Genomic DNA, 22,314 nt, shown 5'->3' with positions numbered 1-22,314 from the left:
TTTCTTTTTAAGCTTTATACCATTTTTGTTGGTCTTAACTCATTAGCTAGGACCTCCAGTGTAATGCCAAGAAAAAGCAGGAGTAATGGGTATAGTGGGTTGAATAGTGTCCCTCAAAATTCATGGCCACTGGTAACTTTAGAATGTGACCTTATTTGGAAATTGGGTCTTTGCAGCCGTAACTAAGAAACGAGATGAGGGCGCCTGGGTGGCTCAGATGGTTAAGCGTCTGCCTTCGGCTCAGGTCATGATCCCAGGGTCCTGGGATCGAGTCCTGCATCAGGCTCCCTGGTCCTTGGGAGCCTGCTTCTCCCTCTGCTTCTCTCTCTCTCTCTCTCTCTCTCTCTCTCCCCCTCTGTCTCTCATGAATAAATAAATAAAATCTTTAAAAAAAAATGAAACGAGATGAGATTAGACTGGATTAGGGTGGGCCCTAAATCTAATGAAGGCCTTCTGAGAAGAGGCAGAAAAGGACACAGATTGACACAAAAAGAAGGGGATGTAAAGGTAGAGGAGGAGATTGTAGTAATGCATCTACAAACCAAGAGGCAGATGCAGAGGCAGAGGAAGCCAGATGCCCGACTGGATCCCAGGACCCTGGGATCATGACGTGAGCCAAAGGCGGACACTTAACTGACTGAGCCACCCAGGTGCCCCCTTTTGTTTTTTGTTTTTTTTTAAGATTTTATTTACTTGGTAGTATTTTTATTGGTTGGATGTACCATAGCTTATTTAACTAATTCCTTATCGGTGGATAATGTAGGATGTTCCAATGTTTTCTGATTACAAATAGTGTTCAGTGAATAATCTGGAATGTTTGTATAATTATGAGTACATCTACAGGATAAATCCCTAGTAGTGGAATTGCTGTTTCAAAGAGCATGTGTTTTTGTAAATTTGACAGATATTTGCCAAATTGCCTTCCATAGAGATCACAACAATTTACATTCCACATAGAAATAGGTCATGATCTCAGGGTCCTGGGATGGAGCCCCGCATTGGGCTCCCACACCTGCTTCTCCCTCTCCCACTCCCCCTGCTTATGTTCCGTCTCTTGCTGTGTCTCTCTCTGCCAAATAAATAAATGAAATCTTTAAAAAAAAATGCTGATTACCCACACTCTAACCAACATAGTCATACTATTTGATCTATGCTAATCTGATGGGGGGATATAGTATCTCTGTAGTTTCAATTTACATTTTCTTATGAGTTAAGTTGAATATTGTTGCATGTTTAATAGCCCTTTGTACTTCTTTCATTGTCATATCTTTTGCCCATTTTACTATTGAGTTCTTTTTCCTTATTGATTTACAGGTCCTAGATAGGGGAACAAGTTCTTTGTAATATGAGTTATAAATATTTTCCTAGAAAAATTAACTTTAATAATAATGTACTTTAAAAGTATTTTACAATTTCTTGGGTGCCTGGGTGGCTCAGTCGGTTGGGCAACTGCCTTCGGCTCAGGTCATGATCCTGGAGTTCCGGGATTGAGTCCTGCATCGGGCTCCCTGCACAGCGGGGAGTCTGCTTCTCCCTCTGACCCTCTTCCCTCTCGTGCTCTCTCTCATTCTCTCTTTCTCAAATAAATAAATAAAATCTTTAAAAAAAAGTATTTTAAAATTTCTTTAATAATGTTTTTGACACTTTCTGATTTTGTTATTTTTTTGGTAAATCATTTCTTTTCTTAGGGCTTGTATGTAGTTGTGATAAGTGCCAGGGGTCCTAGGCCATAAAAAAATACAAATTCAGTATGCCCAAGGATTATATTTTCAAAGAATCCTTAAGTGACTTTGGCAATGTTTAGTCAAAATTTGAGGGCTCTTAATATAATCTTTGTGTAACCCTGACTTAATAAGAAATGTTTTCACCTTTTTTTCACTTAAGAGTTATCAACATCTTTTTTGTAAGTGTGGGGGGAAAAAACCACTTTACAGAATGATCTGTGGCTTTATAAAGTGAAGATATTTATAAGCAAAAGAAAGAAATCATATACATCCTAAATTTCAGGTAAAGTTTTAAATAGGCCTCTTTGTTAAGCTCCTTCACGCAATTTAACTGTTTTAGTCTTCGCCTCTGTCTTGGGGCATTTCTGAGGTGGGAAGGCACTGCTTATCTTCCCCTTGTCCCTCGTGTGCATTTCAGCTGGCTCATTATGATGTGGTATTCACCTCTGTCCAACCTAGAATCGGTTGGGGTGAAGCAGGAGGAGGCATGAGGGACATTGGCCCTTCAGACTGTCCCAATTCTTTGGGTCTTCCTGGACCTGGGTCAGATCTCCCATTGTGTCTCCTTTACATTAGCTTGAGGCAGAACTTTTGGCTTTTGTAACCTACTAAGGTTAGTAATTATCTGACCCACACCCATTTTGAGATCACTATCTCTGGGCAATAAAGAGATTTCTTTGCAAGGCTCTAGGGTATTTTTTATTTGTTTTCAGATGGACAGTTTTGACTGAAGCTTATTCTTTCTTTTTTTTTCTTTTGGTGTACAGTTCTTTGTTTTTGGTTTTTTTTTAGATTTTTAAAAATTTTATTTATCTGAGAGAGAGAGAGAGAGCAAGAGAGTGAGTATAAGTAGGCACAGCGGCAGGTAGAGGGAGAGGGGAAGCAGGCTCCCCAAGGAGCAGGGAGCCCAATGTGGGGCTCAATCCCAGGATCCCAGAATCACGACTCCAGCCGAAGGCAGACGCCTAACCAACTGAGCCACTCAGGCGCCCCAGTTCTTTGTATTTTAACTCATTTATAGATTTGTATAACCACTGCCATAATCAGAATAAAGAATAGTTTTATATTCCCAAAACACCCCCTGTGTTAACCCTTTATAGTCACACTTGCCCTTCAACTATAACTCCTGACAACTACTGATCTACTCTCCATCACTACAGTTTTGTGGTTTTGAGAATGTTATATAAATGAAATCACATGGAATGTAACCTCTTGAGACCAGATTCTTTCACCCAACATGTTTTGAGATTCATCCAAGTTGTAGCATGTATCAGTAACATGTTCCTTTTTTAAAAATATGTTCCTTTTTATTGCTGACTAGTGTTCATTGTATGGATGTAACAAAATTTGTTTACCCATTTACCGTTCCAAGGACATTTGGTTGTGTCCAGTTTGGGACTATTACAAATAAACCTGCTATGACATCTGTGTATAGGTTTTTGTGTCAGTATAAATTTTTGTTACTCTAGGGTAGATTCTCAGAAGTGGGATTGTAGGTTTATATAGAAAATACTTGTTTAACTTTATAAGAAAGTGACAAACCGTTTTCTAGAATGGCTGTACCATTTTAGATTCCCACCAGCAATGTATCATATTACCTTTCTGCCTTTGCCACAGCTAATTAAATTAGGATAAGTGTCTTAGCTAAAAGGTACATTATATTAGCCAGACCAGTGACTTATGAATGAACTAGTATGAGAACTCTGCCAAAAAAGGGACCAGGGGACCCAGGCAAACCTGAATTCAAGACTCTCAGAAAAAAGAGAAGCAGAGGGGAGCCTGGGTGGCTCAGTCGTCATGCGTCTGCCTTCGGCTCAGGTCATGATCCCAGGGTCCTGGGATCGAGCCCCGCATCGGGCTCCCTGTTCCACTGGAAGCCTGCTTCTCCTTCTCCCACTCCCTCTGCTTGTGTTCCCTCTCTCTGTGTGTCTCCCTCTGTCAAATAAATAAAAGAAAAGAAAAGAAAAAAAGAAAAAAGAAAGCAGAAGCCAAGATTAGAGGAGAAGCAGAAACCTAGAAATACAGATTCATCTGTATGGTAGACTTATTTAAATAGAGTACAACACTTGCCTATTTCAGAGGGAATGAGGACATGACAAAGTCAGCAGTACTGCTGTTGGGTCATGAATGATGAGAAGTTCATATTCTATTGCTCTTTGTGACCTGGCTTTCCAGAAGCTGAGCTGGAGACTCTACCTTTTTTTTTTTCTGTGTAGCTTTAAAATAAACTATCATAAGTAATGGAAGGAACCTTTATTTTTTTATTTTTTTTAAGATTTTATTCATTTGTCAGAGAGAGAGAGAGAGAGAGAGCACAAGCAGGGGGAGTGGGAGAAGGAGAAGCAGGCTTCCCGCTGAGCAAGGAGCCCGATGCAAGACTCGATCCCAGAACCCTGGGATCATGACCTGAGCTGAAGGCAGACGCTTAACCAACGGAGCCACGCAGGCATCCCTGGAAAGAATCTTTAATATAAAAGCTTTATTGAGGGCGCCTGGGTGGCTCCGTTGGTTAAGCGACTGCCTTCAGCTCAGGTCATGATCCTGGAGTCCCGGGATCAAGTCCCGCATCAGGCTCCTTGCTCAGCGAGGAGCCTGCTTCTCCCTCTAACCCCCCCCCCCATGTACTCTCTCTCTCTCTCTCTCATTCTCACTCTCTCAAAATAAATAAATAAATCTTTAAAAATAAATAAATAAATAAAAGCTTTATTAAGATATAATTCATATACCATACAGTTCATCCATTGAAAGTGTACCATTCGGTGGTTTATAGTATATTCACAGAGTTCTATGCAGCCATCACCACAATTAATATTAGAAACATTTTCATCAGTCTAAAAAGAAACTCCATACCCCTAGTCAAACAAACTTTCTTATCATGGGGACCAGGTGCAGTTCCTGATTATTCCTAACAGGTTTCCATTCCCTGCAAGTCCATGAAAGTATTCAAACAAAATAATCACAACTTATCGCAGGAGCCAGGTATCAACCCACTCTACTGAAATTACAAAGCCTCCCACATGTGACTGTTCACTCTGTTTCTGCGTATGACTCTCACAGGGCCCTATGTGATGTGTGATTGTCCACCTCCCCCAGGTTGTAAGTATATGTGACAAGAAACTGCTAGCAATCTCATATTTTCAGTGTTGGGTGTCATGTGTTCATCCATGCCAATAATCCTAGAGTGGGAGTCCCACTCTCACTTAATGGGGTGATTAGGAAGAAACTAAAACAAGGTATTTAATAGCAGATTTGAGCAAGCGGAAGAAAGAATCAACACACTTATAAATAGTTAATTGAGGGGCAACTGGGTGGCTCAGTCTGTTAAGTGTCTGCCTTTGGCTCAGGTTATGATCCCGGGGTCCTGGGATCAAGCCCCACATTGGGCTCCCAGCTCAGCAGGGAGTCTGCTTCTCCCTCTCCTTCTGCCTCTCTCCCGCTTGTGCTCTCTTTCTCTGTCAAATGAATAAATAAAATGTTTAGAAAAAAAAAAAGAGATCCATACACAGACACTAGTCAAATTGTTAGAAGACAAAGAATCTTGAAGGTGGAAAGAGAGAAGGAGCTTATCTTGTACAAGAGAGCCCCAGTAACAGTGACAACTGATTTCTCTCCAGAAATCATGTTGGCCAGAAGGCAATGGAATGACATATTTAAAGTGCTAAAAGAAAAAAAAAAGTGTCAACCAAAAATTCTATGTCTGGTAAAACTATCCTTCAAAAATGAAAGAGAACCCCACTCCTTTGACCTCTGTTGTAGCCATGGCCACCACCTTCCTGGAAGAGAAGAAGTGGGAGAGGAGCTTATGTTGTCTGTCACCCAAGTCTTCTCGCTGTGCTGCCCCCAGAGTGTAAGATGTTTATCTGTGCCAAGCTTGCCTGCACCCCGGCTCTGATCCAAGCTGGATCGAAAATTGCATCCAGACCCATTGCCGCATCAATGCTATCTTGATAGAAGAGGGCTCTATAGTATTTAATGGGGGCAGAGCATGGTGTGATTTAGCTAATCCAGTGGGATTTTCAGACCAGTGCAATCAGCAGAGACATTGATGCTGCTGCCTATTTTATTGGTACAGGTGTTGCAACAATAGCAGTGGAAGTTTCTGGTGCTGGTATTGGACTAGTCTTTGGCAGCCTTCTCATTGGTTAGGCCAGAACCCCTTCACTGAATCAGCAGCTGTTCTCATATGCTATCCTTGGAGTTATCTTGTCTGAAGCTTTTGTTTGATGGTTGCTTTCTTTCTTTTTTCTTTTTTAAATTCAGTTAGCCAACATACAGTACATCATTGGCTTCAGATGTAGTGTTTAATAATTTAACAGTTGTTTATAACACCCAGTGCTCATCACATCATGTGCCCTCCTTAATGCCCATCACCCTGATGGTACGCTTTCTTAATTTTGTTTTCTACGTAACAGAAATTACTGCTTGAAATGTTGTTATTTAAATTAATTATGGATGTAATTCTGTGTATTTTACTGTGACTCGGAAACATATAGTGTTGGTGTCATGGAAGTGCACATTACAAGTTTCTTCCACTATCTGAAAGTAGAACAGTCCTATGAAAGATTTCTTAAGCCAAAATGGTATAATGTGAAGAGTATCCCCCATATTCTGAAAATTGTGTTATACCACTTTGTTTTTACAAAAGACCTATATTAGTCCCTGTTTTAGCTGATTTTTTTCTTCTGCTAGTTCAAATCTATTGTTAAACCCTTCTAGTGAAGTTGTCATTTCAGTTATTGTATTTTTTACTTCCATAACGTCCATGTGGTTCTTTAAAAAAATTATTCCTCGGGCACCTGGGTGGCTCAGTTGGTTAAGCGACTGCCTTCGGCTCAGGTCATGATCCTGGAATCCCGGGATCGAATCCCGTATCGGACTCCCTGCTCAGCGGGGAGTCTGCTTCTCCCTCTGACCCTCTTCCCTCTCGTGCTTTCTATCTCTCCTTCTCTCTCTCTCTCTAATAAATAAATAAATTCTTAAAAAAAAATTATTCCTCTATCTTTATTGACATTCTTTATTTGTTGCAACATGTCATACGTTTACTTATGTCTTTGAGCACGGTTCCCTTTATTTAGTTCTTCCAGTATATTTCTAATAATTATTATGAAGTCTTTATATGTTAAATCCAATATCTGGGCCTTCTCACAGTCAGTTTCTGTTGTCTATCTTTTTTTCTTGTGTATGAGTCACACCTTCTTGTTTCTTTGTGCATCTTGTAATTTTTTTGTTGTTAAAAACTGGACATTTTAGGTACTATATGGTAGCAAATCTAGATCCTGATTATCCCTTTCTCCTGGGACTTGTTTTTGTTGTTGTTTGCTTATTTATTTGTTTAGTAACTTAACTGAACTATTTTAGTGAAGTATATTGCCCCTTCAATGTGCAGGGTTCTTGCTCCTTAGAGACTGTTCTTGCTCCTTAGAGACTGCAGCCTTGGATGCACACAGGTTACTCTTGGACGACAGTGTTTTAGCAGCACTCTTTGACAGTCTCTTTTCCTGATCTCTCTGTTATGCTGTCTGCTTCTGTCAGTACTTAAAATTCCTTCCTTTTGGGGCTTCTCAATAGCCTGTTTGTATGTTCTCATGAACCTGTCTTTTCCTAGTGTAAGTCATCCAAAAAAAAAAAAAAAAAAGAAGGGAAAGTCAGGTGGAAGCTATCCTTGTTATGACTTAGCCTTAGAAGTGACATAGCATTCCTTCCACCACATTCTATTCATTAGAAACAATAGGCTAAATCCCACCTGCTTTCCGTGAGTGTGGAATTAGGCTTTACCTTGTGAAGTGAATCCTATCAAAGAATCTGTAGACATATTTAGAAACTACCTTAACAAGAAGAGACAAACTGAGTTCTAGATACCATTATACGAGGCTTTGATAAAAACTCAGAAAAATAACTGCTTCTTTTTTTGAGTTAGTTTCTGAACTCCTCTCTAAATGATACATGGGTACACCTTATAGTCTGTCACCAAAGAGGCAAAATCCAAGGATCAGTAAGAACCAAGTTTTGTTGATGATACTCATTAGCAGGGCATGATACAGCTCTGGGAATTCTCAAACTTTCATCACGGACCTGTGTCTATTCCAGTCATTAGATTTGGATTCTAAGGACATATGGAGGGCAATTATTACCCCCAAATCCTATTTTTTACTACTTTTGTACTTGAGATGAAATGGTGATGAGATCCTTTGTGTCATTGAGACAAAGCCCCCGGGATGTTAAATCACAGGAAAAGGTTCGTGATGACTCTTCTTTTTTTCTAATCCTTTCAGGCATTGAGCTGTGCTGAGCAAGCAGGAGGAGCTGGGCTGTGGACAGAGCTGCTCAGTATTTGTCTGACCAATCAGAAAACAGAGTGGGTAAAAAAAGGGGAGGAGGATTGTGGACAAAAGTGACGGTCAGAAGAGTAGGTGGAGTAAGATGACTTTTTTTGCTCTCAAGAATATTGACATTTTTAGGTGGGAATGCGAATTTCTGCAAGTGGTCCAAGGTGGCGAGAAGACATAAAAATGTGGAGTAGTGTGGATATAGTAGATTTCTAAAATTAAAAAAAAAATTCTTAGGATTCCATAAATATTCATGAGCATCTTTAAGTTTACAGGAGATTTCCAGACTCATATCTTACGGGCAAGATAATCTAGTCCCTGGGCGTCTGGGTGGCTCAGTTGGTTAAGCAACTGCCTTCGGCTCGGGTCATGATCCTGGAGTCCCGGGATCGGGTCCCGCGTCGGGCTCCCCGCTCGGCAGGGAGTCTGCTTCTCCCTCTGACCCTCTCCCCTCTCATGCTCTCTCTCTATCTCATTCTCTCTCTCAAATAAATAAATAAAATCTTTAAAAAAAAAGATAATCTAGTCCCTTCCTTTCCACCTTTTTACAGTATGAAAACTGAAATCCAGTGAGGTTAGTATCAGAGCAGGAGCTAGAAAGGAAACTCTTGTGATTCCTATACCAGTATGTATTCAATGTTCTGTACAGCTGATAAGGAAAAATGTGTGTCCTAAAATGGCCGACTGAGCCAGCAAGGGAATCCCAGTCCCTACCCTGGGGCTCTTCTGGGTTCTTCTCTTTGCTCTGCTTCCTGCTGACGCCAAAAGAACCAAGTATGCGGAAGTAGTGGTGTATAAATTACCCCCTTTGTTTGTGCTTGGGGCTCAGACCTTTGGAGATCATTCTCCTCTGAGCCCGCCGGCATTAAATAAACCTCCCATCCTCCAATATCTCCGAGTGCCACTTGGTTCTTCTAAGTGGCTTATAAAGATTTGCATGATCTGATCCCTTGTACTTCTCCATCCTTATCTTGTCCTTCCTCCATATCATTCCACCTCAATTGTGCTGGCCTTCCAGTTATTCTTAAACATACCCAATGTGCTCCTGTCCCAGAGCCTTTGTACTCGATGTGTCCTCTGTTGGAAAGCTCTTCTTCCAGGTATCTGCAAGACTTTCCCTCTCTCTTCCTTTATATCTCTGCTTCACTGTCACTTTACCAGAGAGGACTGCCCTGATTATCCTATCTAAGGCATTACCCAGCCCCTGCTTCATCATTTTCCCCTTACTTGCTTTATTTTCCTTTTTATTTTACCACATTATATATTCCTTTGTTTATTGTTTCTTTTTCTTTTCTTTTTTTTTCCAGGTTCATAATTTATTGTACAAATTGAGTATCGCATGATGAGTTGACATTAGCTTCTCCAGGCATGGGAATTTAACAGATGAGGTACAGGTTAAAAATCGTTTACGTTGCTTTCACAGCTGGTGTTTTTTTAGACCTTAACTTGAAGTATAAGATCATCAAAGCAATGCCTCCATATGTGGCCAGTACACAATTCATTCTACCTGTGAGAGTATGAGTTGAAATATTTTTTGATACCAGTGAAATGGAATTGAGCATCAGTTTCTGGACCTGCCATGATTTCAATCTTGCAGAAGGCACCAATTCCGCCGCTTGTGTCCTCTTTTTCTTTTTTTAAAAAGATTTATTTATTTATTTATTTCACAGAGACACAGCGAGAGAGGGAACACAGCAGGGGGAGCGGGAGAGGGAGAAGCAGGCTTCCCGCGGAGCAAGGAGCCCGATGCGGGACTCGATCCCAGGATCCTGGCATCATGACCTGAGCCGAAGGCAGACGCTTAACCAACTGAGCCACCCAGGTGCCCCAGAAACTATTATTGCATCTCAGGTTTTTTGGTTTTTTTTTAGATTTTATTTATTTATTTGACAGAGAGAGCGAGAAAGGAAACATAAGCAGGGGGAGCGGGAGAGGGAGAAGCAGGCTTCCCGCAGAGCAGGGAGCCCGATGTGGGTCTCGATCCCAGGACCCTGGGATCATGACCTGAGCCGAAGGCAGACGCTCAACGACTGAGCCACCCAGGTGCCCCAATTGTTTATTGTTTCTTTCCACTAAAATGTAAATTCTATGAAAGCAGATTCTTGGTTTTTGTCGACCACTGTATCCTCTAGTATTTAGAATAGTGGCACAGAGTAAGTATTCAATGTAATGAAATTCGATTTATGTCACTCCTTTGTTCAAAACCTTCCTGTCTCATTCACGGGAAAAACCAAAAGGCCTTAAAATGGCCTTTGTTATTGACTGACTTGTTCCTCCCAAGTTCCTATGTTGAAGTCTTCACCGCCAGTATGCCTCAGAACACGACTGTATTTGGAGGTAGGGCCTTAAAGGCTGATTACAGTTAAGTGGAGTCAGGTGAGTGGGCCCTAATCCAATATGACTGGTGTCCTTATAAGACGAGGTTAGAGACAATAGGGGTGCGTGAGCATAGAGAAAAGCCCTCGTGAGGACACAGAAAGAAGGTGGCCAACTACAAACCAAGGAGAGGAGCCTGAGGAGAAGCCAAACGTGACTATACCCTGATCTAGACTTCTAGCCTTCAAAACTGTGAGAAAATAAATCCCTGTCGGTTAAGCCCCCCAGCCAGTGATCTTTTGCTAATGGCAACCATAGCCTGCTTCTCCTCCACCTCATCTGCTGTATCTCCTCTTACTCATGCTGTGTTGCAGCTTCTTTGGCCTTCTTGCAGTTTCTCAAGTATGACAAGCTGGCTTTCTTCTCAGAGTTTTTGTATTTTATATTCACTCCTCCTGCAATATTCTTCCTCCCAGATTTCTCTAGTTTACTCATATACTTCAGTCAGGTTTCTGCTCACATGCTGCCTTCTTAGTCATGCCTCTCTTTTTTTAAAGAGGTTTATCTATTTATTTTTAAAGTAATCTCTGCGCCCAACATAGGGCTCGAACTCATGACCCTGAGATCAAGTGTTAGATGTTCTACCGACTGAACCAGTCAGACACCCCTTAGTCATGCCTTTCTTGACCGCCATCCTATTTAAATTGCAACCTCTGTTACCTCCTTATTCCCTATGTCTTCATCTTGCTTGGTTGTTTTCCATAGCACTTACCATCCGACATACTATATATTGCTTTGTTTATTGTCTGTCTCCCCCATCAAGGCTGTATGTGCCATGAGGGCACAAGTCAGTGTTGCCATCTGATTTGCCACTGACTCTTCTGTGCCAGAGGAGTTCCTGGAACAAAGTAGGCCCTCAAATAATATTTAGTGGGCCCGTTAATGAGCGAACAAATGGTACTGGCCCATAGGTAGACAAATAGATAAGTAAGACAGACTTAGAAGGTCCATAAATCCATTTTATGTATGGGAACTTATTTCTTTGTTGTTTGTTTTTTAAAGGGAAGGGCCATTTCATTGGAGCGGGGTGGGGGGAGGAAGCATGGTTTTTATAGTACATGGAAACTTCATGATTGATTTAATATATTTCGAAGAAAACAAAGTTAGATCTTTATTTAATATCACAAAGAGAATAAATTTCATTTTATTTAAGTTTATTTACTTACTCATTTAAGTAATCTCTACACCCAATGTGGGTCTTGAACTCATGACCCCAAGATCAAGAGTCTCATGCTCTCCCAAATGAGCCAGCCAGGTGCCCCAAGAATAAATTTTAGATTAAATATGTCTAACTGTAAAAAATAAAATTATGAAATTGTAAACAAAAATTTAGCAAGTTTAGGAGAATTTTTGTATAATTCCTAGGTGTGTATGCTTCTTGGGGGTGGTGTGAGACTTCATAGACAAAAAGAACACTCAGAAGTCATAAGGGAAAAGACTGACAAATTTGATTACATTTAAAATTTATAATGGCAAAAGATCCTCAGAAAGAAAATATGAATGGGGAGAAACCAATTGCAACATATTTGACAAAGGATTAATATTCGTTATATACTAAGAATTATCTAATAAGAAAGAGACAATCTGCTTATTAGAAATATAAGCAAAAGATATTAAAAAGATTTTTTGAAGGAGGAAATGCCCATGGCCAGTAGATATGAAAGGAGGCTCAGCAATTTCATACACACATGCACACACATTTTTTTACCTATCAGGGTCATTCATTTTTTTTTTTTTATAAAATATACACTGATTTTCCTACTGTGTGCCAAGTATCATTCTAGGTATTAGAGATAAAGCAGTGAAGAGGCAAAATCCCTAACATCATGGAGCTTATGTTCTAGTGGAGGGAGAGGTAGATAAGAAACAATAAGAAATAAATTATATGGTATGTTAGAAAGTGATAAGTGCTGCAGAAATAAATAAAACTATGTATGGGGACAACATAAAAGAAAAAGGAATTTATGAGGTTAGTTTGCCCAACTCTAGGGAAATGAATTTGAAAACCCAGATGAGTGGTGCTTGGGTGGCACAGTCAGTTGAGCATCCGACTCTTGGTTTCAACTCAGGTTTTGATCATGGATTGAGCCCCGCACGGGGCCCTATGCTCAGTGCGAAGTTGGCTTGGGACTCACTTTCTCCTGCTGTTCCTTCTCCCCACGCTCTCTCTCTCTCTCTCTCAAATAAATAAATAAACCCAGATGAAATGGATGTTTTTTTTCCTTTTTTATTGTCATGTTAATCACCATACATCACATCATTAGTTTTTGATATAGAGTTCCATGATTTGTTGTTTGTGCGTAACACCCAGTGCTCCATGCAGTACGTGCCCTCTTTAATACCCATCACCAGGCTAACCCATCCCCCACCCCCCTCCCCTCTAGAAATGGATGTTTTTTGAGGAGAATTAAATTGCAAATATGATTGCAGGGAAGAGAGAGAAATTCTAATCAAATTATATATTATAAAAACATCTAGAGAAAGTTGTTCACGAGCCACACTAGAAAAAGCACAGGTTAGTGGCACCTGGGTGGCTCAGTCGTTAAGCGTCTGCCTTTGGCTCGGGTCATGATCCCAGGGTCCTGGGATCGAGCCCCGCATCACGCTCCCTGCTCCGCGTGGAGCCTGCTTCTCCCTCTCCCCCACCAACCCCTGCTTGTGTTCCTGCTCTCGCTATCTCTCTCTGTCAAATAAATAAATAAGATCTTTAAAAAAAAAAGAAAAAGCACAGGTGAGATATTTCAAAGGTTAATTATACCAACTTAAATTATTTTTTATTTTTATTTTAAATTTAAAAAAGATTCTATTTATTTATGTGAAGAAAAGAGAGAGAAAGTGAGAGAGCACAAGCGGGGGGGGAGGGGTAGAAGGAGAGGCAGACTCCCAAGGAGCAGGGAGCCCAATGTGGGACTCAATCCCAGGACCCTGGGATCATGATCTGAGCTGAAGGCAGACACTCAACTGACTGAGCCACCCAGGCACCCAGTTTTTTGTTTTTTTAATTAAGTAAACTCTGCTTCCAATGTGGGGCTCAAACTCATGACCTTGAGATCAAGAGTCACATGCTCTAGTGACTGAGCCAGCCAAGTGCCCGTAATTATACCAACTCTTAAAGGACAGACATGTCCAATGATATTTAAGTCATTTCAGAGTTTAGAGAAAGAAGTGAGGTTGTGGAGAAATGATCATTCTCCTATGCATTTAGTGGAAGTGGGAATTTGGATAAAGTTTTTGAAAAGGATTCTGACAATATCTAGTAGAATTAAATCTATCTGCATATACATATATACATATATATATCTTAAATGTAGAAGTCTAACTCTTGGAATTCTAGCCTTTAGAAATACAAATATCAGTTGGTAAGGCTGTTTATATATGAGCAATGCTTATGGTATCAAAAAGACTAAAAACAACTTCAGTGTCAACAGGTTGAATAATTGATGATGGAGCCATCCTATGAATATTGCACAGCTATTTAAGAAAGGGGATCGATATGGTTTACTTGGAGAAATGTCAGTAGTCAGAAAATGAAACAGCAGACTAATGTCCAAGTTATTGGCAAAAAAGAAAAACAGCCTTTCCCATTGCATGCAAATAACATATTTGTGTATGTTAGTATGAATATATAGAAATGTATGGAAGGAGGGGCGCCTGGGTGGCTCAGTCGTTGAGCGTCTGCCTTCGGCTCAGGTCATGATCTCAGGGGGCTCCCTGAGATCATGGGTCATGATCAGGGGGCTCTCGGCGGGGAGCCTGCTTCTCCCTCTCCTACTCCTCCTGCTTGTGTTCCCTCTCTCGCTCTCTCTCTCTGTCAAATAAATAAATAAAATCTTAAAAAAAAATGTATGGAAGGAAACACTTCAAGCTTTAACATTGGTTATGTGGAGTTGGCTTGTTGGCTTTTTCTTTGTTGTTTTTGGTTTGTTGCCTCTGCAGGATTTTTAGTTTGAAATGAAAATCTGATAAGATATATTTTATAAAAAGACTTTTCTTTTTCTACGTTTATTTTAACGTGAATAAAAGAAATACATTTCTGCGAGAAAGAAAGAAAGAAGAAAGAAAGAGAGAAAGAAAGAAAGAAAGATATACATCTGCTTGGATGCTAGGTAAAACCGATGCATGAGACTTAGTGTAGGTGGTGTGATTTGTGTGGTATCCATAGGAGAGACTTGGGAGTTTTACCAGATTTTGCCCAATGATTGAGCTTTTATGTTAGTATAGTAGAATAACCTTAAGTTACTCAAGTTCTCTCAACCCAAAGTTTTTCATCAGTAAAATGAAGGTTATGAATATCTACCACATAGGTAGGTATTTTGATTGTGAAATGACACATGAATTTTTAGTGTTAAGCTTTTAGCTTAATAAGCTTCAACTGACTTATAATTTCCTGACATTTTCAGTGGCTGTTATAACATCATTGCTATAGAGATGCAAAAATAGATATAAGGCGAGAGCTTAAAGGCAGGAAAAATCTTAACCATATGAAGCATCATGCTCTACAGTGCGAGGTATTACTGAAGCCAAAAATGGTCAGGGAAGACTTCACGGAGGCGAGACAACACAGGTCTTAAAGGTTGCGCGTGATTTGGATGGGACAGGTACAGGGCAGGCATAGGTATTGACAACGGTGCCTGAGGACACAGTGGGCTCCGAGAACGCTACGCGCAAGAGCGCCCCCTTTCGGAACCAAGGTCCTCTGGCTTCTTTCTCGTGCCTCCCGGCGAGCGCGGTACCAGCGGTACGCAGGCGCCGGGAGCGGATGAGGGCTCGCAAAGGCTCGATAGGTGCGCATGCGTGCAGCTCTCTGGAGGCGGTAGCTTCTTCGGCGTCGATACTGGAGGCTGAGTGCTAAACTGTGTGGGGCGCAAATGGGATCCGGCTCTTAGTCGGGTAGGCATAGGTAGGATCGCTGCCTTGTGGGGAGTAGGGGGCTGGAAGGCGGGAGCCCGTAGTGTGGGGGTCCTGAGTCTTTCCTGTGCGGTCCGGGCCGACTATTGTATGTGTCGCAGCGGCTGCGCACAAAATGGCGGCGGGCAGGCGGCGGGGGCGGGAGGAGGTTGGGGGACCCCCGGGATGGGAAGGGAAGCTTGCCTGCCCCGCCACCGCGTCAGTTCACTTCGCTGCTCTGGAGGGCCAGGTCGGGCAACCGCGCTGGGACTTTGCTTCAGGAAGAGCTGCCTGACGCCGTTGCATTGGGCCGAGGAATGAAAACAGCCCTTGGGCAACGCCGTGGCGGCCCCTTCCCCATCGGCGCAGGGCCTGCCGAGGCCGCGCCAGGCCTGACAGCCAGAGGAAGCGGTGGTGCGGGAGCACCGAGGAGGGAGTAACCATTCCCGTCGGGCCTTGAAGCGAGGCGGTGGAGCTTGAGCCGAGTCCTTTAGCGAGCGACGTTGTGCAAGAAGCGTGGAGAGAAGAGCGTGTTTGTGTTTGGGGCTGGGGAAGGGGGAGTTGGGGTGAAGGGGGGATGTTAGATCCAGCGGCTTTTGCTGGTCGCTGTCTCCTATGCCTGCCCTTTGCAGCCTTAAAGCAAAGAAAATGTCACCTCTGTGCAGGATACGGAGGGCTCCTAAACGGTACTGATAATTTATTTACAAATTTCTCGGAGGAATCGCGAATACGGATCGTTAGTGGTTTGTGTGTGATTCCTAGGCTGACCCCCGTTCTGTTAAAGGTGTGTGTGTGTGGGGGGGGAGAATGTATACCGCACAGTTCAATCCTTGAGGACGTTTGAAACAGATCTTTTGTTATTCGAGATAATTGCGAATGAGGGAGACTTCTGTTAGTACAAAATCTTTAATTGAACAAGGCAATGACGGCCGCCTCTAGCTTAAGATTTACTCTAAGGACAAATTTGGGGGGAAAGCCCCTTTATCTTTACTTATTTTTTAAGATTTTATTTATTTATTTGACACAGAGAGAGAGACAGCGAGAGAGGAAATACAAGCAGGGGGAGTGGGAGAGGGAGAAGCAGGCTCCCCGCGGAGCGGGGAGCCCGATGCGGGGCTCTATCCCAGGACCCTGGGATCATGACCTGAGCGGAAGGCAGACACTTAAGGACGGAACCCCCCAGGCGCCCCCAAAAAACCCTATTTTAATATGAAGGCTTTTTGAAGAAAAATTTGTTACCAGGATCCGGCAGCTGAAGTTGATTCAAATTCTTTTTCTAACCGGCTTTGGAATCGTGCACAAAAAAATTTTTCTTTTTCCCCCTCACTTGTTGTAAAGGGTTGACTTATTTATTGGGGATATTTGCTGATTCAGTTGCAACTAGTATTGATAAATTGGAAAAATTAATTTTCAAAAAATGAGGTTTATACAGAAAAATAATTGCATAATTTCATTATTTCAACATAGCTTTATTAGGCATTCTAGCCTTAGCTTATATTGCATTCTTTTTATTTGACAACATTCATATACATTTTATTTTGTATCTGCATACTCTGTAATACGCACTTTTAAATAGTTATGTGGAATCCAACATGTTGATACAGTAAAATATGCTGGGCCAGTCCCTTATTCCTTGTTGCTATCTTGTAAGGGGAAAGATAAAACAGAAGTCACAAAATCTCATTGGTTTCTATTAACTAGTTTTCAGAATGTATTTATTCATGTCACATATTAGTTAGCCTGAATATTGGTTATATTTTAGTCTTGTAATCTTTTTTTTTTCTTGGAGGGTGTATATAGCAGATACTCTTGTTTAAAAAACGCTTATTACAATCAGAGATCACTTTGTACTTAATGGCTGTCATAAAGATTTTCTCTTGGGTGCCCTTAAGGTGATCTCTGGAAATTTTTATGTAGTGAAAGAAAATGCGAGACAAATAGTTTAGTGAAAAGAGAATAGGCTTTGGAATCAAAAGATCTGGATTCAAATACCTGTTTTTTTCTTACTGTGTGTCTTAAGATTTTGGGTAAGTTACTTTAGTCTTTCTGAACTTTTGTTTCCTTATCTGTAAAATGGTGATACTACTACTTCCTGCTTGGGATTGTTGTGATAATTGAGAGAGACAATGAATGGAAAGCCCCTATCCTTTGGCACACACTAGGTGCTTAATAAATATTAGCTGATACTTTTATTACAAATGCTTAAGTTTCAGGCAGCATCTTTTGATAGAAGATTATCTCTTGTGGATATTCCCTTTTAGTTAAAGAGAAGCTTAAAGGGCTTCAGATTAAATTGATAGAATTATGGAGCTGAAAAATCATCTAATACTTCATTAAAATATTTGGTGTATCTATAAATTTTATATGTGCCTCTCTTGTAGCACTTACCAAAATATATTGTAACCATTTATTTATATGATTGTTAGGTTCATCTTTGTATCAGTCCCAGTGCCTGGTATATATTCCATGCTCCTGTGCTGAGTGAATGAATTCAGCTGGTAGTTGCCAGAGCCTGGGTAAGAACCTAGCCCTTGGGGTCCAAATTGTGCTCTTTCTACCATGACTTAATGTGTACTGGTCAAAGTTTGAATAAATCTGTCCAAATTCTTCATAAAATGCTTTATATACTAAGAATCAGTGTTTCCAGTATGGGTACCCAGTAACATTGTTTGGGCTGTTTTACAAGGAAAGAGGAGCTACTGAATGTTGGCATGTGGTGGTTTAGACCTCCTCCAGATTTTGAAAGTAATTGTATTTGTGGCTAAAGCCAATAAGCCCCTGTTTGTATTCAACATTACTTGCTCTTTTATTACTTCAACTTTATATAGTAGTAGTAGTCTGAAATTTGTGGCTGAGAATGAAAATGAAAACAGCTATTTGGAAGATAAAAGAATAATGGAAAGGAAGAAGGTGAGGTGTAGAAATAAAACAAAGCTGTAATAATGGACAGTGAGGGTCAAGAGCAAGGGTTTTGTCCTGAGAAGATCTCAGGGAGTACAGGAGGGTTTTAAGGTACACATATTTTGATATTTCCTTCATGGTTACCTTGGGCACATACATATTTTGGATTATTTTCAGCTTTTGAATCTCTTAAATACCAAAATAATTATTGTTCAGTCTTTTAAGGTTTTACACTTTTTTCCCTACCTTATTTCTACAGTCTTCATTAAACTTTCAACTAATGTCCCTGTTGCCCTGTTGAGTGAATGTTGCCAACCTTATTTTCTTTTGAATGTCTTCATTTCTTTAGAAAACTTTTTATTATGGAAAAATTTAAACATAAAACAGAGCATTATGTAATGATTCACCTGTGTACCTATCACCTAACTTCAGTAATTGCAAGCTAATGGTCAATCATATCTCTACCTTCCACCCTATTTTTAAGCAAATCCCATATCATTCAATTTATAGTTAAGAATTTTTCTCTATAATAGAGAAAAACATGCTTATCACTCCTAAAATAATAATTCCTCCACGCCAGTGTTCAAATTTCTCCAATTGTGCCTTATATACCACAAAGTATGTATATACATGTATTAATTTCTATTTCAACTATATTGAAATTTTCAGAAATTATCCAAGTCTTAATAAAAGAAACAAGTATCTACCTACTTCTTAAGTAAAGCATTTTGTTTACTATCTTAACACTTTCTGAGCACCTACTGTGAGTCAGGAGGTATAATTTTTTTAAAAGATTTATTTATTGGGGCGCCTGGGTGGCTCAGTCATTAAGCGTCTGCCTTTGGCTCAGGTCATGATCCCAGGGTCCTGGGATTGAGCCCCACATCGGGCTCCCTGCTCCGCGGGAAGCCTGCTTCTCCCTCTCCCGCTCCCCCTGCTTGTGTTCCCTCTCTCGCTGTCTCTCTCTGTCAAATAAATAATTAAAAAAAAAGATTTATTTATTTTGGGGGGGGGCAGAGGGAGAGAGAGAAAACCTCAGGCAGACTTCATGCTGACCTGAGCCGAAATCAAGAGCCAGTCAAGAACCAGCCGCTTAACCGACTAAGCCACCCAGGTGCCTTGGGAGGTATAATTTTAATTGTCCTATCAACATTCTGAAGTGGGTATTGTTTTTATTCCCGTTTTTCATATGACGATGCTGAGGCTTGGGTTAACCAGCTTGCTGAGGGTCACATTCTTAGCACTCAGCAAGACCAGAATTAATACACTGAATCTAAGGTCTTCTTAAAAAAAAAAAAAAAAAACAAACACTATGCTACATTAGTGTTAATTTTTATTTACGGGAGTTAACCAATTTTGCATGAAGTAATTCACTGGCACCCCTCCTAGCAGGGTGGATATCATCAGATTAGTTGAAATGTCCCCAAAGATGAGATTATTATGAATTGCATAACGGGCTGACTAATAGTCAATAGGGAGTGAACAGGATGCAGAAAAAGAAAAACAAAAATGTGTTTAGGGCTGATGCTCTTTTATCGTGTTGCATGTTTTCTGCCTGTTGCCATAGTTCTAGTCTTTTTTTTCTTTTTGACTTAGTAAGGAGTTAGTCTTGTGTTCGACTGAAAAGGTTGGGTCATTAACTTTTAAATGAATTAAAATCTCTGACAGGAATACCCTGTCTCTCCCTGCCTCCCCTCTTCTGTTCTTGTATGCATACACACGTGATTTTTTTTTCTGAACTGTTCGAGAGTAAATTGCATATATTTATACTGCTTAACCCTAGTTTACTATTTCCTAAGAAGAGGGTATTTTTTTTTTTAAGATTTTATTTATTTATTTGACAGACACAGCGAGAGAGGGAACACAGGCGGGGAGTGGGAGAGGGAGAAGGAGGCTTCCCGCTGAGCAGGGAGCCCAATGTGGGGCTCAATCCCAGGACATCATGACCTGAGCCACCCAGGTCCTCAGAACAGGGTATTTTCTTTTGTAGTCATAGTAAACAACCTCAATAAATTTAACATGTGACAAACTTCTTGAATCTACCATTTTCAGTTGACCCAATAGTGTTCTTGATAGCACTTTATGGTTTTTGTTTTTTTTTTTCCCCCCACTACAGGTTCAGTCTAGGGTCAGATAATTGTATTTTTAATTGTCATGTCCTTTAGTCTTTTTTTACTCTGGAACATTTCCTATAGCCTTTCTTTTATCTTTTGTGAAGTTGACATTTCTGAAAAATACAGTCTGCTTTCTTTCTTTACTTTCATTTTTTTGGTAATAGAACATTTCTCATTTTGGATTTGTCTGATGTTTCCTCTTCATTAGATTCAGATTATGTGTCCCTGGCCAGAAAAATCATGTAAGTGATGCTGGGTCCCCATGGTATCAAATCTGGAGGTGCATGATGTCTGTTGGTCTGCCATGAATGATACTATATTTGATAACATATTTGGTCAAAATGTTTGATCCCTCCCGACCCCCCAGAACTAATTGATTTGTGGAGAGATTTTAAGACTATGCAAATGTCCTACTTAATAAAATTTCCCTCTAGATTTAACATGCGCAGATGATTTTTTGTCTGAACCAATCTTTACTATTATGGTTACAAAATGATGATTTTTCAAGTCAGCAATCCCTCTACATTTGCAGTGATTGATTGCTGTGCAATTACAGACTCTTGGTTTTTCAGTGGTTTATAATTTATTGTCCAGTTTTTTCTTTTTCTCATTTCATATTTATATATCTTGTCTTGTACAGTGAAAGCCCTGGTTCCCAACACTATCAAAACATTTACTTATTTGCTTAATCCTGTAATGGATCTAAAGTAATTTAAGAATTGCTTCACCCATGGGGTGCCTGGGTGGCTCAGTTGGTTGGGCGACTACCTTCGGCTCAGGTCATGATCCAGGAGTCCTGGGATCAAGTCCTGCATCAGGCTCCCTGCTCAGCGGGGAGTCTGCTTCTCCCTCTGACCCTCCCCCCTCTCATGTGCTCTCTCTCTCTTTCTCATTCTTGCTCTCTCAAATGAATAAATAAATAAAATCTTAAAAAAAAAAGAATTGCTTCAGCCATATTATTACCAAAAAAACTCCCCAAAGCAAACTACTAAAAAGAGTAAGAATTTATTTGTAATTCTCCCCTTTTTTCCTGGCTCCTCTAAAACTGAGGATATATAAATCAAATAGTGGGTTCATGAATTATTTGCATTAATTTTTTTAAGTGGGTTATAGTATGCATTTGAAAAATAATTGAATTAGTTTGCTTTCAGTTTTAGATTTTTTACGTTCTTCCATCCTTGTTTTAAAGTATTGCTTGTTAACATGCTTCAAAACTGTATAAGATGTACTTCATGAAATATCATTCCCATTTTCTTTAAGTCCTTTCTATCCAGTATCCCATATATGTAATCAACTTGTTTTGTATGTTATCCTACCTGTGTTTCTTTTCGTAACTGTAAGCAGCTATATGTGTTTTCTTATTTTCATTTTTTTATACAAAATGTAACATGCTAGGGGCGCCTGGGTGGCTCAGTCCATTAAGCACCTGTCTTTGGCTCAGGTCATGACCCCCTAAGGTCATGATCCCCTCAGGTCCTGGAGTTGAGCCCCGAGTCAGGTTCCCTGCTCAGTGGGGAGCCTGCCTCTCCCTCTTCCTCTGCTGTTGGCTCTGCTTATGCTCTCTCTCTCTCTCTCAAATAAAAAAATAAAAGCTTCAAAAAAAAAAAAGTAACATGCTATATATGCTTTTTTATGCTTTGTGACTTAAAGGAATTTGGCATTTTTAAGGCATTTGACCAGGTAGTTCAGGTCTGCTTAATCAAAGATTTTGGAAACTCATTTTAGGCAGAGACAGACGTTTTGGCTTGTATGCTTCATGAAAGTGAACAACCTAATGGCAGGGAAGGCAAGAATACAGTTATGCCTCGGAACAGTTTCATCTGGGTAGTGAATGTCTTCAACACTGTGTTTACTTCTTGGTCCTGCTGACCTCTTTTACATTGGCTTTATTTTATTTCCGTGCTTGTGCTTTCTCAATAAGGCAGTAAATATGCTATCAGTAAGCATTTGAGTTTTATCAGTATCTTCTGCTTTTCTCATTTCTAG

At 40.4% G+C, this 22,314-nt stretch overlaps 2 pseudogenes; one reads left to right on the top strand and one right to left on the bottom strand.

Annotated features, from left to right (window-relative positions):
• Window positions 1-5,576: 5,576 nt before the first annotated feature.
• LOC114218883 (ATP synthase F(0) complex subunit C3, mitochondrial pseudogene) lies at window positions 5,577-5,948 on the top strand (annotated as a pseudogene).
• A 3,508-nt stretch (window positions 5,949-9,456) lies between these two features.
• Window positions 9,457-9,661, bottom strand: LOC114218869 (ATP synthase F(0) complex subunit k, mitochondrial pseudogene; annotated as a pseudogene).
• Between the last annotated feature and the right edge of the window lie 12,653 nt (window positions 9,662-22,314).

This window comes from Eumetopias jubatus, unplaced genomic scaffold (genome assembly GCF_037043125.1).
Source record: "Eumetopias jubatus isolate StellerSeaLion01/CBP00866 unplaced genomic scaffold, mEumJub1_p1.0 scaffold_9, whole genome shotgun sequence".
In the NCBI taxonomy this organism is placed as follows: Eukaryota; Metazoa; Chordata; class Mammalia; order Carnivora; family Otariidae; genus Eumetopias; species Eumetopias jubatus.
This window is presented reverse-complemented; position numbering and strand designations above follow the sequence as displayed.